Here is a 13,136-nt window from a genome sequence, read left to right as displayed (position 1 = left end):
GTTTTTATTAACACTTGTTAGCTAATTATTATTCTGTTAATTCCAATAAAATATGCACATAATAGACCATGACTATGAGAGCTTGATAAGTTTTAATGAGAATGAAACCTGGTCATAAACTTTAACATCGATTTTTGGTCGTGTGGTTCAGTATGAATTCAGTATTACAATGATGACAGTTAACAGTGTAACTACTAAGTAAACAGTTTGATCAAAAACTTATAATTTTTTTTTTGAATTAGTTATACATAAAAAAATTAGTTAGAAATATAAAGTTATTTAACATAATTTGTTTTTTAAGCAGTAGATACTAACATTATGTACTAAGACAATTAGTTTATTTTCTTGTTTTTTTTTAAATACATGTAAAGAGCAAACTAATGTTCACTTACGTTTAATTTAAACTTAGTTGTTTATCTTAAACTCAATACTCATTATTTTTTCATATATTTTTACTTTTAATTCTTATAAACTTGTAGTGGACAACTTTAACGTGTTGAACAAAACATTTTTTTTTTCTCAAGATACATTAATATTTTCACAAAAAGTAAAACTTTAAAAAATCCACTTCTCTTCATATTTATTTAAGTTCAAAGTTTTAATTCATTAATTTATTTATAATGTATTTCAAAAAAATTAATTTATGAATTTACTAAAATAAATTTCAATAATGCATTTGATAAAATAAATTAAACATTTTGTTATTGTAATCATTTTTATACGTAACATATTTCAATAACTCATTAAAATAAATAGTTTTTTTCAACTATCAAAATTTTTTTTTGCAAAATTTTCAATATAACAACGCAAAAATGGTAAAAGACATGACTTTCAGTTTTTCAGTTTTATTTTTGAAGTTTTGGTTTTAATATTTTTTAATAGCAAGTAGTTTGAAAGCTTAATAGTTAAGTAGACTGTAAGTATAAACTATATAAACATGTTGGTTATTATTATTATATAGTATTAGTTGAAGTTACTTTTTTCAACTTATACTAACAAAATTTTTTTGTTTTTATTTACATTATATACTATCGCTTAAATTAATGCATGTATATTTAGACTAAAAATTTTTGTTAGTTACATTAATATTTTAGCATTTTTTACTTAATTTCTCTTTAACTTTGTTATATTTTCAAAATAAACATAGCTTCAGTACACTATTACTAAGTGAGATTTAAGCACAAGTTCTAAGCTTAATCCATATATATAATTGCTGGTTATAATAAACTTTTGTTATAAAAAAAAATTGTGCAACTTATGCTAAACAAACTATTAACAAATAGGCTTTAGTTAAATTAAAAACCTTTCCATTTAATAATTCTTAAAAATTAGTTAAATTTATTTTACAACATTAGTGTTTGTAAAAAGAAAAAAACTGTTTTAGTTTTTTGTTTATTATTAAAAAATAATAAATAAAAGTTGAGGTTTAATTACTCTTACTCATTAAGTATTAATCTTTATTATTTTTACAGTTGTTTCCTAAATACTAATATCTCGCTAACAGATCTGCATTTTCCTTGTTTAAGAAGTATATTTCTACTCAAATGTTTTTGAAAAAAAAACTCACAAATTTCATATAAACAAAGTAAATTTTCAAACAATACACCTGAATTTTTTGCTATCTGATGTTTTCAACAGATACTTTGCAAAATTTTTAAAAATTAATTTTTACAAAAACACAAAAGTTTTCTATTAATATAAAAACTTTCTTTATCTTATACTTTTAATGAAACTAAAGTTGTATATTGTTAAAATGTTCTACTTTTAACATAAGTTTTCCGAATTATTTTTTGTTGAATAATATAAAATAAAAGTCAATACTTAAGCTAATGAAAATTCATTGTATTAAAAAAATAATTGTAAAGTGATGGTTATTTAATAATACATTAACCTATATATAGATTAATATTGATGTAAAGTTGACAAACTTTAAAAAGAAAACTTTAAGCAAACTGAATTAAAAGAAAAAATAAATTACTTACACAAAATAACATAGTAATTATAAACAAAAAATTTGATTCAAAGATAAAAGAGAGCAAATTAGTTTTACACGTATTAATGGACACGGTATTAAACAAAATATAATAAAATTGAACTTAAAACTACTACAACTTAAACAAGAAAAAATACTTATCTTATGTTACATTATGCGAGCAAAACTGTTTCGCAGACTATTTGTTAAACAAAATTATTTTGCAACAAATTTCAACGTGACGTAGTCAACAAACTAGACACAAGTATTTGCATTGAATTTAGATATATAAAAAATAATAATAATAAGGCCCGCTATCAGCCGAGATCGGCTATGCGTGTTGTGCACAGATAAGAAAGAAAAATTAAAAAATCACATGTTTTAAAAAAAAAAAAAACGATTAAATTCATTCTGCTTCTTATTTCTTCATCTTCTTCTTCGTTTTTCTAAAATATTCCTTATCTTTTTCTTGCAGTTTTTTTGTGTATAGTTGATCTCCTGAGTTGGTACAGTTGAGGTGTACTACAATTCTCTTTTCAATTAAACATCAATTTTAGTTTTAAGCTTAAAATGTGTAGTATAAAACATTTTTTTATAACTTTCAATGATATTACAGTTTATATAAAAGTTTTTAATACAGATGTTTGGAAAATGTATTTTATGATGCCATTTTGCTTAAAACTCTGAAAAAAAATGTTTGAGAATCTATCTCCTCTTTCTTCAAAACAATAAATTTCCAAATAATTTTTCAATATCATAAACAACTTGTAACAAGCATGATAAAAACAAGTATTTATGACCTAAATTAACTTAAAATATTTTATGCTATAAAAATAAATTTAAAAAAAAGCACTAACAAGTGATTAAAACGGCAAACTATTAATATGATGAATAAATTATTTTTTCAGGCACCAACAGCACTTCGGACTATGTGCAATATCAGAACTATTTGTTCAACAACGAAAAAAAGAGGCTCGCCTCACTGAGAGTACCGAGGGTGGAAAAAATTAAGGTTTTTTTTGAAATCATTTGCTATTGTAATTTTAAAAATTGATTTTATATGAAAAGTTTTAGAGAATAATTGATTCAAATTGTAAAATGTCAACTACCTAACTCAGTAAAAGGAAATAGTAGTTAAATAAAATTAAATCTTATATTAAAAATCTAATTAAGGGCATAGGGGTATCCAACATTTTTTTTTTACTAAAAATAACATTGGATTTTATACGAAAGCTTGAAGTACAAACTTCAAACCAGTTTATACAAAATTAAAAAATCTTATTTAACTTTTGAGATATTGTAATTTTTATAAAAACTTTCCGATACAAACATATAGACCGCAATTTTTTGGGTAAATTTTCTTGGAAATTTGAAAATTACTAAAAATCGATCTCCTCCTTCATTTTTAGAGCTAGAGACTTCAAACTTTTAGGAAACGTTCGTTTTATAATTTAAAAGACTTTGAATGTTGGAACTTTGAAAATATTAAAACATACAAATTTTAGATAAAAAATACAAAAAGGTAGTTTTTTTATTAAATAAACATTTTATTTTTCAAAATTAAAAAAAATCCTTCATTCAGTCTTTTTAAAATTTTGAAGAAGATTGCTAATAAGAAGAAGGGGGATATAGTGAAATTGTCTTTTTTTGCGTTTTTAGTTTTTGCATTTTATTAGGAACCTATTGTGGTCGTCAACTTTGATCGCTCATTTCTCAAAAATTACTTTGAGTTTTTTAAAGCAGTTAAAAATGTCTGATAGCTCAGATAAAACTCAATAAAATAAAATCAATTTGTAAAAATCAAGGTGGACCCCCATATACCCTTAATTGAATGATAGTTTGAATTTGAGGAAGTCCTTTATTTAAAAAAAAAGTATAACTGTTTTTTTGATCTCAACCAAACTAACCCACTTTATTTCCTCAATTTCTACCAGGTTTAATATAACCTGATAAATTCATTCATTAAAAATTAGTTGTTTTTATCTCATTTTAAGTTATAGAATAATGATTTGTAGTTATCTAAAGTCTGTAAATTAAAATAAGTATGTATAAGATAATGTTTAGTTTGATTTTATTACATTAACATTCAATTTTAATGTTAAGTTTCAATGTACCAGGTCGAATACGCTGGTACAGCTTTGGCACCGAGTGCAACCATGCTCATGAACAAGAACCTGAGCACCCCGTACGACTGTGCTATGCGTTAGTTAGATGTAGATAGAATAAAATTAGTTGATTATGCATTAAATAATAAATTTTTGTGTTAAAGCACCCCTTTTACCTGTTTTATGCGTTACTTTGCTTTAATTAGTTTTGTTTTTTTTCCTAAGGTTTTACTAATATTTATATAAAAGATAAAGTTTCTTTTAATTAAGTATTTCTAATTAGACACTTTTTCACCATGAATATGTTAAGGAATAATTACTGGTTATTTGTTTAACGTTTTGTACTTATTTTATTTATATTATTATTTTAGTCCAAAATCAAGTAATTTAGCATTATTTAGTTTTTAAAGTTTACTTAAAAATTCACAATTGTTTTCAGTGTGTAAGTTGTGCTACTAGCCGTAAATAACATTTATTATTAGTGCTTAAATTAAAATTTTATTTTATGATATTATAAATTTATTAACACATTTTTTTATTATAAAAGCATGTTTTTTATTAATAAATTTACATTCAATGTTTTAAAGAATAAGTTTTAAGTATAAGGTTTCTAATGTAAATATTTTTAGGTTTCTACTATACTATAAAAAATTACAACAAAATATATAAATTTAAAATTTTTGGTGTGCGTCATAGTCTAAACGTGGTTGGCAAACCTGTCATTTTTATAACCAATCCATTTTAAGATTTATTGATGATATCATTTATTGATCCTTTTAATTAACCTGTCCTATATAACATAAAAAGTTTTCTGTTCAATTTTTTTTAATCAGGATCATTAACATTAGAAGCTGTTGACCCATGCTTCAAATAAAAAATGATTTGTATATGCAATTTAATTCAAAATTTCTCAGTTACAAGTTCATACATGGAACGTTAACAATTTATACAGATATATCGAATAACAAGGCTGATTCTACGGTCATTGCGAAAGTGAAGCAAAATATTCAAGAAACAAGTCACATCACTATGGTTCATTGTTGGTTTTTACATTTGTTTGTTTTTTATATAGTTAAATTATAATATTTATCACAGTTTTAATTGTTTGAATTTTTGATGTAGCTTAATACTAATTAATAGAAAACATAACTACTACCATTATCTTCTTTTTATTAATAAATAAAAAAATAAAATCTTGTCATGTTTTATATATAATAGCTTCAAATTTAAACTGTAACTGCTATTGCTTTATTAATTTCGTTTGTAGAGTTGTTGCTCATTGTACAGTTTTTCATGAACGATCTGTAAAAATAATTAACATATATTCTTCACTGTTAACTTTGTAAGCAAAATTGTAAAAACTTTAATGAGAAATTTATAAAAACACTATTATCATTATAAACTATATAATCATTAGGCACCAAAATGTGATTGGGTATACTGGGAAGTATACTGTTAATAGTTTAAAGTACAAAAATTAGTGAAAGATATATTTCAAAAACAATTACTTATCATTATTTTTATAAAACAAAATTATCCAACAGGCACCGAAATGTGATTGAGTGTACTGGGATGTAAGAACTCAGCTCCCTTACGACTGCCAAGTTGATTTTCTCAACTTCAACACCCAGGACGAAAACGACGTCATGCAAGTCAATCAGGTTGGCATTGTTGAATTTTTAAAATATCAAGTTTTATCAAAAAAAAAACACAAAAATTTTCTTTTTGTTAAGAGCTTTTGGTTATATTTCTAGTAGGGCATTTTAGATTTATAGTAACCCTTGCTAATTACAAATTGTTTATAAAAATATACTGAAAAATGTAATGTATTTAGAGTTTGTTTTTGTTTTTGATTGTTTATTTGATATTTTGTAGAAAAATTTATTTAAGTACTTGTAATTTTGCTTTACTTTTTGCTACAATAAATGTTAAAGTTTTTAATATATCTAACTCGCAGAATTTTGCATTAATATTACTCAAAATGAACATTATACAAATAACTTTCTTATTTTAAATTTTAAGGTTATTTTCAAATATAACAATATAAAAAACATTAAAATGTTTATAAAAACAAATTTAATATACAATTATTTAGTTTTAGTATATATATTTTCATCTTTTTTAAAATGTAGATAACGTTTTTAATGTTTAAAAATAAAAAAGGTTTATTGTGTACCAACTTCTAATTAAAATGTTATTTATAGCGGGAGTTTTTGTTAAAGTTATCCCGAAATGAATGAAAAGTATTATATAATTTATCAATCAAAAGCAGTTTAATAACACTATGCTACATTAATTACAAGATGATCATAAGAAAAATTGTTCTAGGAAAGAATATTATGTGAAGTAATTTTTTCCTGTAAGTTACTTGGGTTTCGAAAAAAATAAGAACTACTGTTAAAAAACTTAAACTTTGACCGAATCTCAATTATTTTTATATCTAGATTGTACTCTTATACTGCTTCCTAGTAGCTACTTTTTTTACATAGAAAAAGTGGAAAAATGGTGTTATAAATAAACTGACAAGTTATATGCTCAGGTTTACCACTTAACTCCTGGAAAAGTCTGGAATTTGACAATTTAGGCTGAAAAACCTAGTAAAACTCTAATTTACAACAAAAAATTATAAAAAATCTGGTAAATAAAGCAATTTTTACAACTTAAGAAGTTAAATTTTGATTTGATTCAAAAAATCATCATATTAATAATTTTTTTTTTCATCATCAAAAATCTCTATAATAAATAAACACACTTAAAGTAGCCTCACAGTATCTTTTCAATGTTATTATACAGTTTATACATCTTTTTACCCTAGACACTTTAAGGGCATAGGGGGGTGAATCACTATTTTCAAAATTTGATCTTAAATTATAGAACTTTAATTAAGCTAAAAGTTGAATTCTATAGAATTAAAAAAATCAAAATAATTTTTGAGATATATCAGGTCAAAGTCGGAGGCAACAATAGGTTCTTTATGGAAAGCATAAGCTAAAACCACCAAAAAAGACTATTTCAATAAAAATCTATCTTCTCCTACGTTTTTTGAGATAAATACATCAAACTTTCAATAAATGTTCCTTACAATATTTAGAAAATTCTGTCCCAAGGAATTTTTGAAAAAATAAAAAATAAAATTTTATATAAAAATAAATAAAATATCATTTTATTTCGGTTTTTGTCGTAAAATTTTTATTTCTTAATTAAAAATAAATTCCAACAGATTTTTAAAAATATTGTAAGAAACATTTCCTAAAAGTTTGAGGTAGTTAATTCAAAAAAACGTAGGATGGGAGAGATTTTTACTAATTTCTAGTTATTTGCTGTTTTAGTTTGCGCCTCCCATAACCTATTGTAGTCTCCGACTTTGACTAATTATATCTAAAATAATATTTTGAGTTTAAAAAATTTGTAAAAAAAATTTTTAGCTTAGTAAAACCCAATAAAACAAGACTAAATTGTAAAAAAGGTGATAACTCCCTATGCCTTTAAATTATAAATAGACCCAAAAACGTCAAGCTTCAAAAGCCTGGAAGAAATTTCTTTAAAGCCAGTTGTAATCCTGCCATATTCTTATACTATTTCTTTAGTAACTTAACTTTTCTTTACATAGAAAAGTGGCAATATAATATTTCAAACAAAGTGACAAGTAATATGGTTATCTATATACACCTGCAATAACCTATGTTCGAAAAATAAATTTTTATTATTTTTTTACATAAAAGTTTTGAGTTATGGATATGTACTGGATATGTATAGCTAAACGTTTGATAAAACTATTTTTCACTGCAAACTAAGCAACTATGAAACTGTTTAGAGTAAAAGCATATATTATTTCTTAAGTTGTTAAGTGTATCAATGTGTAACTCGGATTAAAAATAGCTATTAAATTATTGATTAATTTCAAAGTATTATGTTGGTTGTCTAAATGAATTAAGTTCACGGCCATTGAATTGTAAGACACTTTTTTACATGTCGATCTTTTTTTGAAAATTTTAAACTGAGCTAGCATTGCCTTTTACCGTTTATAAAATTTAATTAGTTATTTTAGATATGAGGGTACAAAGTCGGAGAGATTAATAGTAAAAATATAGAAGGACCAAAGTAAAAGGGCAAAAACTTTACTATTTCATTAAATATCGATCTTTATTACAGTTTTTAAGCAATGCAATCTTTACGAAACATTCTTGATTTTTTCTTATGAAAATAATAAATTTCTATAGGAAAATTAAAAATAAAAAACTAGATTATTTTTTTAATTTTAATTATAAATTATTTAATTTTTTTTTTCTAAATTTTTGCTATAAGATTTTTTTATAAATGCAAGGAATATTACTTAAAAGTTTTAGATTAGTTTACTAAAAAACTAAGGGAAAATTATATTTTTAGCGAATTATTAAAAACTTTAAGAAAATTAGCAATAAAAAATTTTTCCTATGTACGTTTGTATCGGAAACTTTTTACACAACTGACTGTATCTCAACAATAAATTAATAATTTATTTAACTTTAAAAAGTTTGTTATAATATACAACTGCAACTTTCGTATAAGGTCTATGTTATTTTTTGTAGAAAAAATGTTAGACCCCCTTATGGCCTCAACTTTAACTAAAATTAAAATTTTAAATTTTACACAATAAACCACAATCGTTATAAAACATCAACAAACAAGCAAATTAAATTTAATATTGCATTTAGTAATTAAGTTTTGTTATATTAATCATTAAAAACATATGTATCTATATTATTAATTGTTAACAAATTGTAGGCTTACTGGAGGTCGTGCGCTATGGTACTGGGAAGCACAATTCAGAGAGCTTTCAAAGACGATCAGCAGCCAAAAATGGTGCAAATACCACAGCTAGACGGTTTGTGATTTTACATATATGAAAGTTATAAAGTCTAACTTTTTTTGATAAAAATTACCATATATGGAATTCATGTTTGAATAGAAACATACAAGTTATAGCTATGTTTTTAAATCATATAAAACTGTTTAATATGTTATTACAATACCCATTGACAATAAGTTTTTAGAGATATATCTATTGACTATGACAATAAAAATATATTTAATCCAATTGACAACACTATAATGCAATTTAAGAGCATATGTTTACTTGCAATAAAACATCAGTCTTGTTTGAAGTTTTGATTACTTTCAGTAACAAATATAGCGTTTTGCTACAAAATATTATTTAAGTCACAAATGCAGTAATTGAAACTAAGTAAAAAGTATTTTGCTGTTATAAATAGATATTTCAAAACCAACAAAAGTATCTTACTTTTCTATAAATAAATAATAATAATCTCAGTAAACAATTAATGTAAAACAATTAAAAATGTTTTATCAACAGTGACAAGTGGAGCGTTCTGTTACGACGTGCAGCTACCAGATACCTTCCAGGATTGGAACCCGACTCAGGAAGACTTGATATTCCTGACCAAGGTTTCAAGATCCGTGTTGTCAGAACAGAACGATTTCCACAGGTTGGATGTAAACGTCAGCTTTGCGAGGAAACTGTTCCAAGATGACAGGTTTGTGATTGATTATTTGTTTGGTCTTATATGTTTTTGAGTGGTTTTTCAATTTCATGCTTTTAATCTTACTTCATCTGAGGTAGATATGTCACAATCTGAATTATGATGATGTTGTTAGAGTTTTTTTTATGAGTTTTAATATATATGTGTGCTTTGCGAGAAAATTGTTTCGAGTTGACAATTTGATATGTTTATATTTTCTGTCATAAAATGTTTTTTTCGGCTAAATCTTATTAAAACTACACACTTTTTTTTATCGGGTTAGATGAAATACGACTTAGATTTAATTGTTACTATCATTATTAGTACTAATTTCAAGGTTGCCACAAATCCTGGAAAAACCTCTAACTTGAGAAAGAAAAACCTGGGATTTTGAACATAAATAACTTGAAAACCTGAAAACTCAGAAATTTTAAACAAGTTTATTAGTAAAATTTTGATTTGACACTAGAAATTTATAATATAAATAAAAAATATTTGTCATCATTAAAATTTTTTTCTTAAAGAATACATTTTAAAGTAGCTTTGCAGTATCTTTTTAATATCGTTATACAATTTAACTTTTTTGCCATAAATTTAATATTAAACTAAAAAATAGACCCGAAAACCTGGAGAAAATTTGCCGAAAACCCTGTAACTTTTAAACACAAAGATTTAAAATACGCGATTTGTGTACCTAACCGGATAAGTGATCGGTTTGAATGTTCATTTTAATCCCTAAAAATTAGAAATATTTGAAACTAATTGTCTTAGTTTAAAAGAAAGAAAATATAGAGTATAGTGGGTATAAACTTTTAGTTTGAAAATATTATTTATTTATTTTCTTTTTAGTTTACAATTCAAAATAGATGTAGGTAAATTATAATATTTTATAAAAAGTTGAGATATTAGTAATTTATTTGAGTTTAGTAATCTATTGTCTAATTAGTAAAGTTGAGATATTAGTAATCTAGGTCTGTTAAGTTTATCTCTTTCTTAGCTCAACAGTAACGCAATTAATAAAAAAGCTACAAAATAATCTAAAACTTATAACATTGCACCAACAGAGCGAGATTGGACAGATTATCTCCATATCAACCGGACGATCAAGTTTCACTGTACAGGTTTGTAGAATGTATTGAAATAATAATTAATTTTATCATATAATAAAATAAACTTAATTATTGAACATGTTTGTTGGGTGGTTGTATTTAAGTAAAAGTTGTATTTTTTTTTAAATAGAGTAAATAAAATCATTGTACCGATTGGGAGATTATATGAAAAATATCGTTTGATGAAACAAATTTAATTATTGCACAGATTGGGAGATTACATTGAAATAATGAATGGTCCACTTGCAAGCACATCTAAAAACGTGTTTCACTATGTTGTCACCGCTGTTAGTTTAAAGTTATTCCTTTAAAGATAATTAGTAACATAATACTTTTGCTGAATTTAATTTTTTTTGTTATTGCTATATATTCACTCATTTTTTGTCTATATCTCTATAATTTTTCTTAACATTAAAAAAAATTCATTAGAATTTCACTCTCATTAACCTCGAATTTTTTCATAATTATTGAAAATTATTGAATATCACAAAAAAAAGTGTTTCAACATTCGTTCTACACTAAACTCTTAAACAGATATAAATGTTTTATGAAACTCAATATAGTTTTCCAGCTCCACAAAATTTCCCCTAACATGAGAAGGGTGCAGGGAATTTCTCTTCCCGTGCAGCAGAAAGTCCATCACCGAGTCTGGACCATTTTGGAGAACAGAGCCTAAAAATTGGTGAGTGTTTTTTTTGTTAAATTTTGATATATTATAACTTTTATTAATTGAATATATAAGACTACCCCTAACTTCTTATTAACTTTATACAGTAGGGTGCTTATAGATACGGCTAATATTACTACTTTTACTACTTAAAATTTTTTTTGAGGTTGAAATTACTTTTTACGGTTTTGCCTGAGTTATCATACAATGTTAACTACTTAACAAAATTCAAAGTTACTTTCGAGATATAAGCGATTAAAGTCGTTTAACTAAATATATTCCTCATAGAAGGCGCAAACCAACAACGCGAATAAAAAACTATTGCACTAAAAACTACCTTCTTATTTTTTTTATCAATCGTCTTCAAATTTTTACAATAAATACATTACTAAGATAACTGATAGAATGCAGGAATTTTTTAATTTTGATAAAAAAAACACGTACTTTGTTTTTTTTAATTTTTTTTTAAATTTTATTAAATTGAAACCCTTACATTGAAAGTCTTCTAAACTATAAAAGGAATGTTTTAAAATTTAAGGTGCCTAGTTCGGAAAATGAAGGAGAAGATAAATTTTTAGTGATTTTTTAAAATCCAGAGAAAGTTGACGATAAAAAAGTTACATTACATATTTTTGTATATGAAACTTTTTATAAAAACGTCTATATCTCAAAAAACTAATTGAAATTTAAAATTATATAAAAACTGACTTATAGTTTATACTTTTAGCTTTAATATAACAGGGTTGCCACAAAACCTGGAATCTTTGACAAACCTGACAATTTAGGTTAAACAAACTGGAATTTTAAACAATATTTACATGTTTAGTAGTAAAATTTCGATCTGAAACTAAATTATACCATACAGATATTTTTTTTTTGTTATCGAAATTTTTTTTAATTTAAAACACTTTTAAAGTAGCTTTATAATATCTTTTCAATGTTTTTATGGTAATTAACACATCTTTTTACCTTAAACCTTATTTTAGAATAAAAATAGACCCAAAAACGTTTACTTTTAAAGACGTGGAGAAAACTTTGAAAATCTGGAGAAAATTTTCCAGAACCATTGGCAACCCTGATATAATATCCAACATTAAGTTAAGTATGAAAAAAAATCAACCCCCAATGCCTTTAGTTTTATTATTGTAAAAACATCAGAATAGATACTTATAGAAACAAATAACTTGCTCTTAATTCTTATCTACTTAAAAATGTATGCGTTACAACAATTTAATAACAGCTTAAAAAATTCGTGAGCACAGCATGTTTAACTAAACTGCTCGTGATTTTCAAAACAGGTTACTGACAACCTTCCAACTGATGCGAATTCACCAGTTAAAGAAAAACAAGTTGATTACTTGAGGTTGAAAGAGTCGGTTGAGGACGCGGTTAAAGTTTACAGGAGAACTGATGGCAATTGGAACGGAAAGTGGAAGCAGGAAGACGGAAAACTGAATATTGAATAGAAATAATAGATTAATTTAAAAATTTCGTGTAACTCTAGTATAATGTGATAGTATAAAGAATTACTAATTAACTTGCTTTTAATATACAAATAGTATGTAAAACTTTGAACTTCTGATATTTTACTACTTAAAACTAGGCTTTTTATAATTTTAAAGACCATATTTAGTGCTTTTCCGATTGATAAATGTATTTTTTTTATAATGACTAGACAACACCAATAAAGTCTTTTAATTTTTAAAAGCAAGAAATTAAAAATTGTATTTCTAAAAGCTAACACCGTTTTACACTTTGGTATTG

At 24.5% G+C, this 13,136-nt stretch overlaps 1 pseudogene; it reads left to right on the top strand.

Moving 5' to 3' along the window:
• Window positions 1-812: 812 nt before the first annotated feature.
• On the top strand, window positions 813-12,838 carry LOC145829037 (large ribosomal subunit protein mL39-like; annotated as a pseudogene).
• Window positions 12,839-13,136: the final 298 nt, after the last annotated feature.

Source organism: Thalia democratica, chromosome 2 (genome assembly GCF_965202585.1).
Source record: "Thalia democratica chromosome 2, ktThaDemo2.hap1.1, whole genome shotgun sequence".
Taxonomy (NCBI): domain Eukaryota; kingdom Metazoa; phylum Chordata; class Thaliacea; order Salpida; family Salpidae; genus Thalia; species Thalia democratica.
Note: the sequence above shows the minus strand (reverse complement) of the source record. Positions and strands in the feature narration are given on the sequence as shown.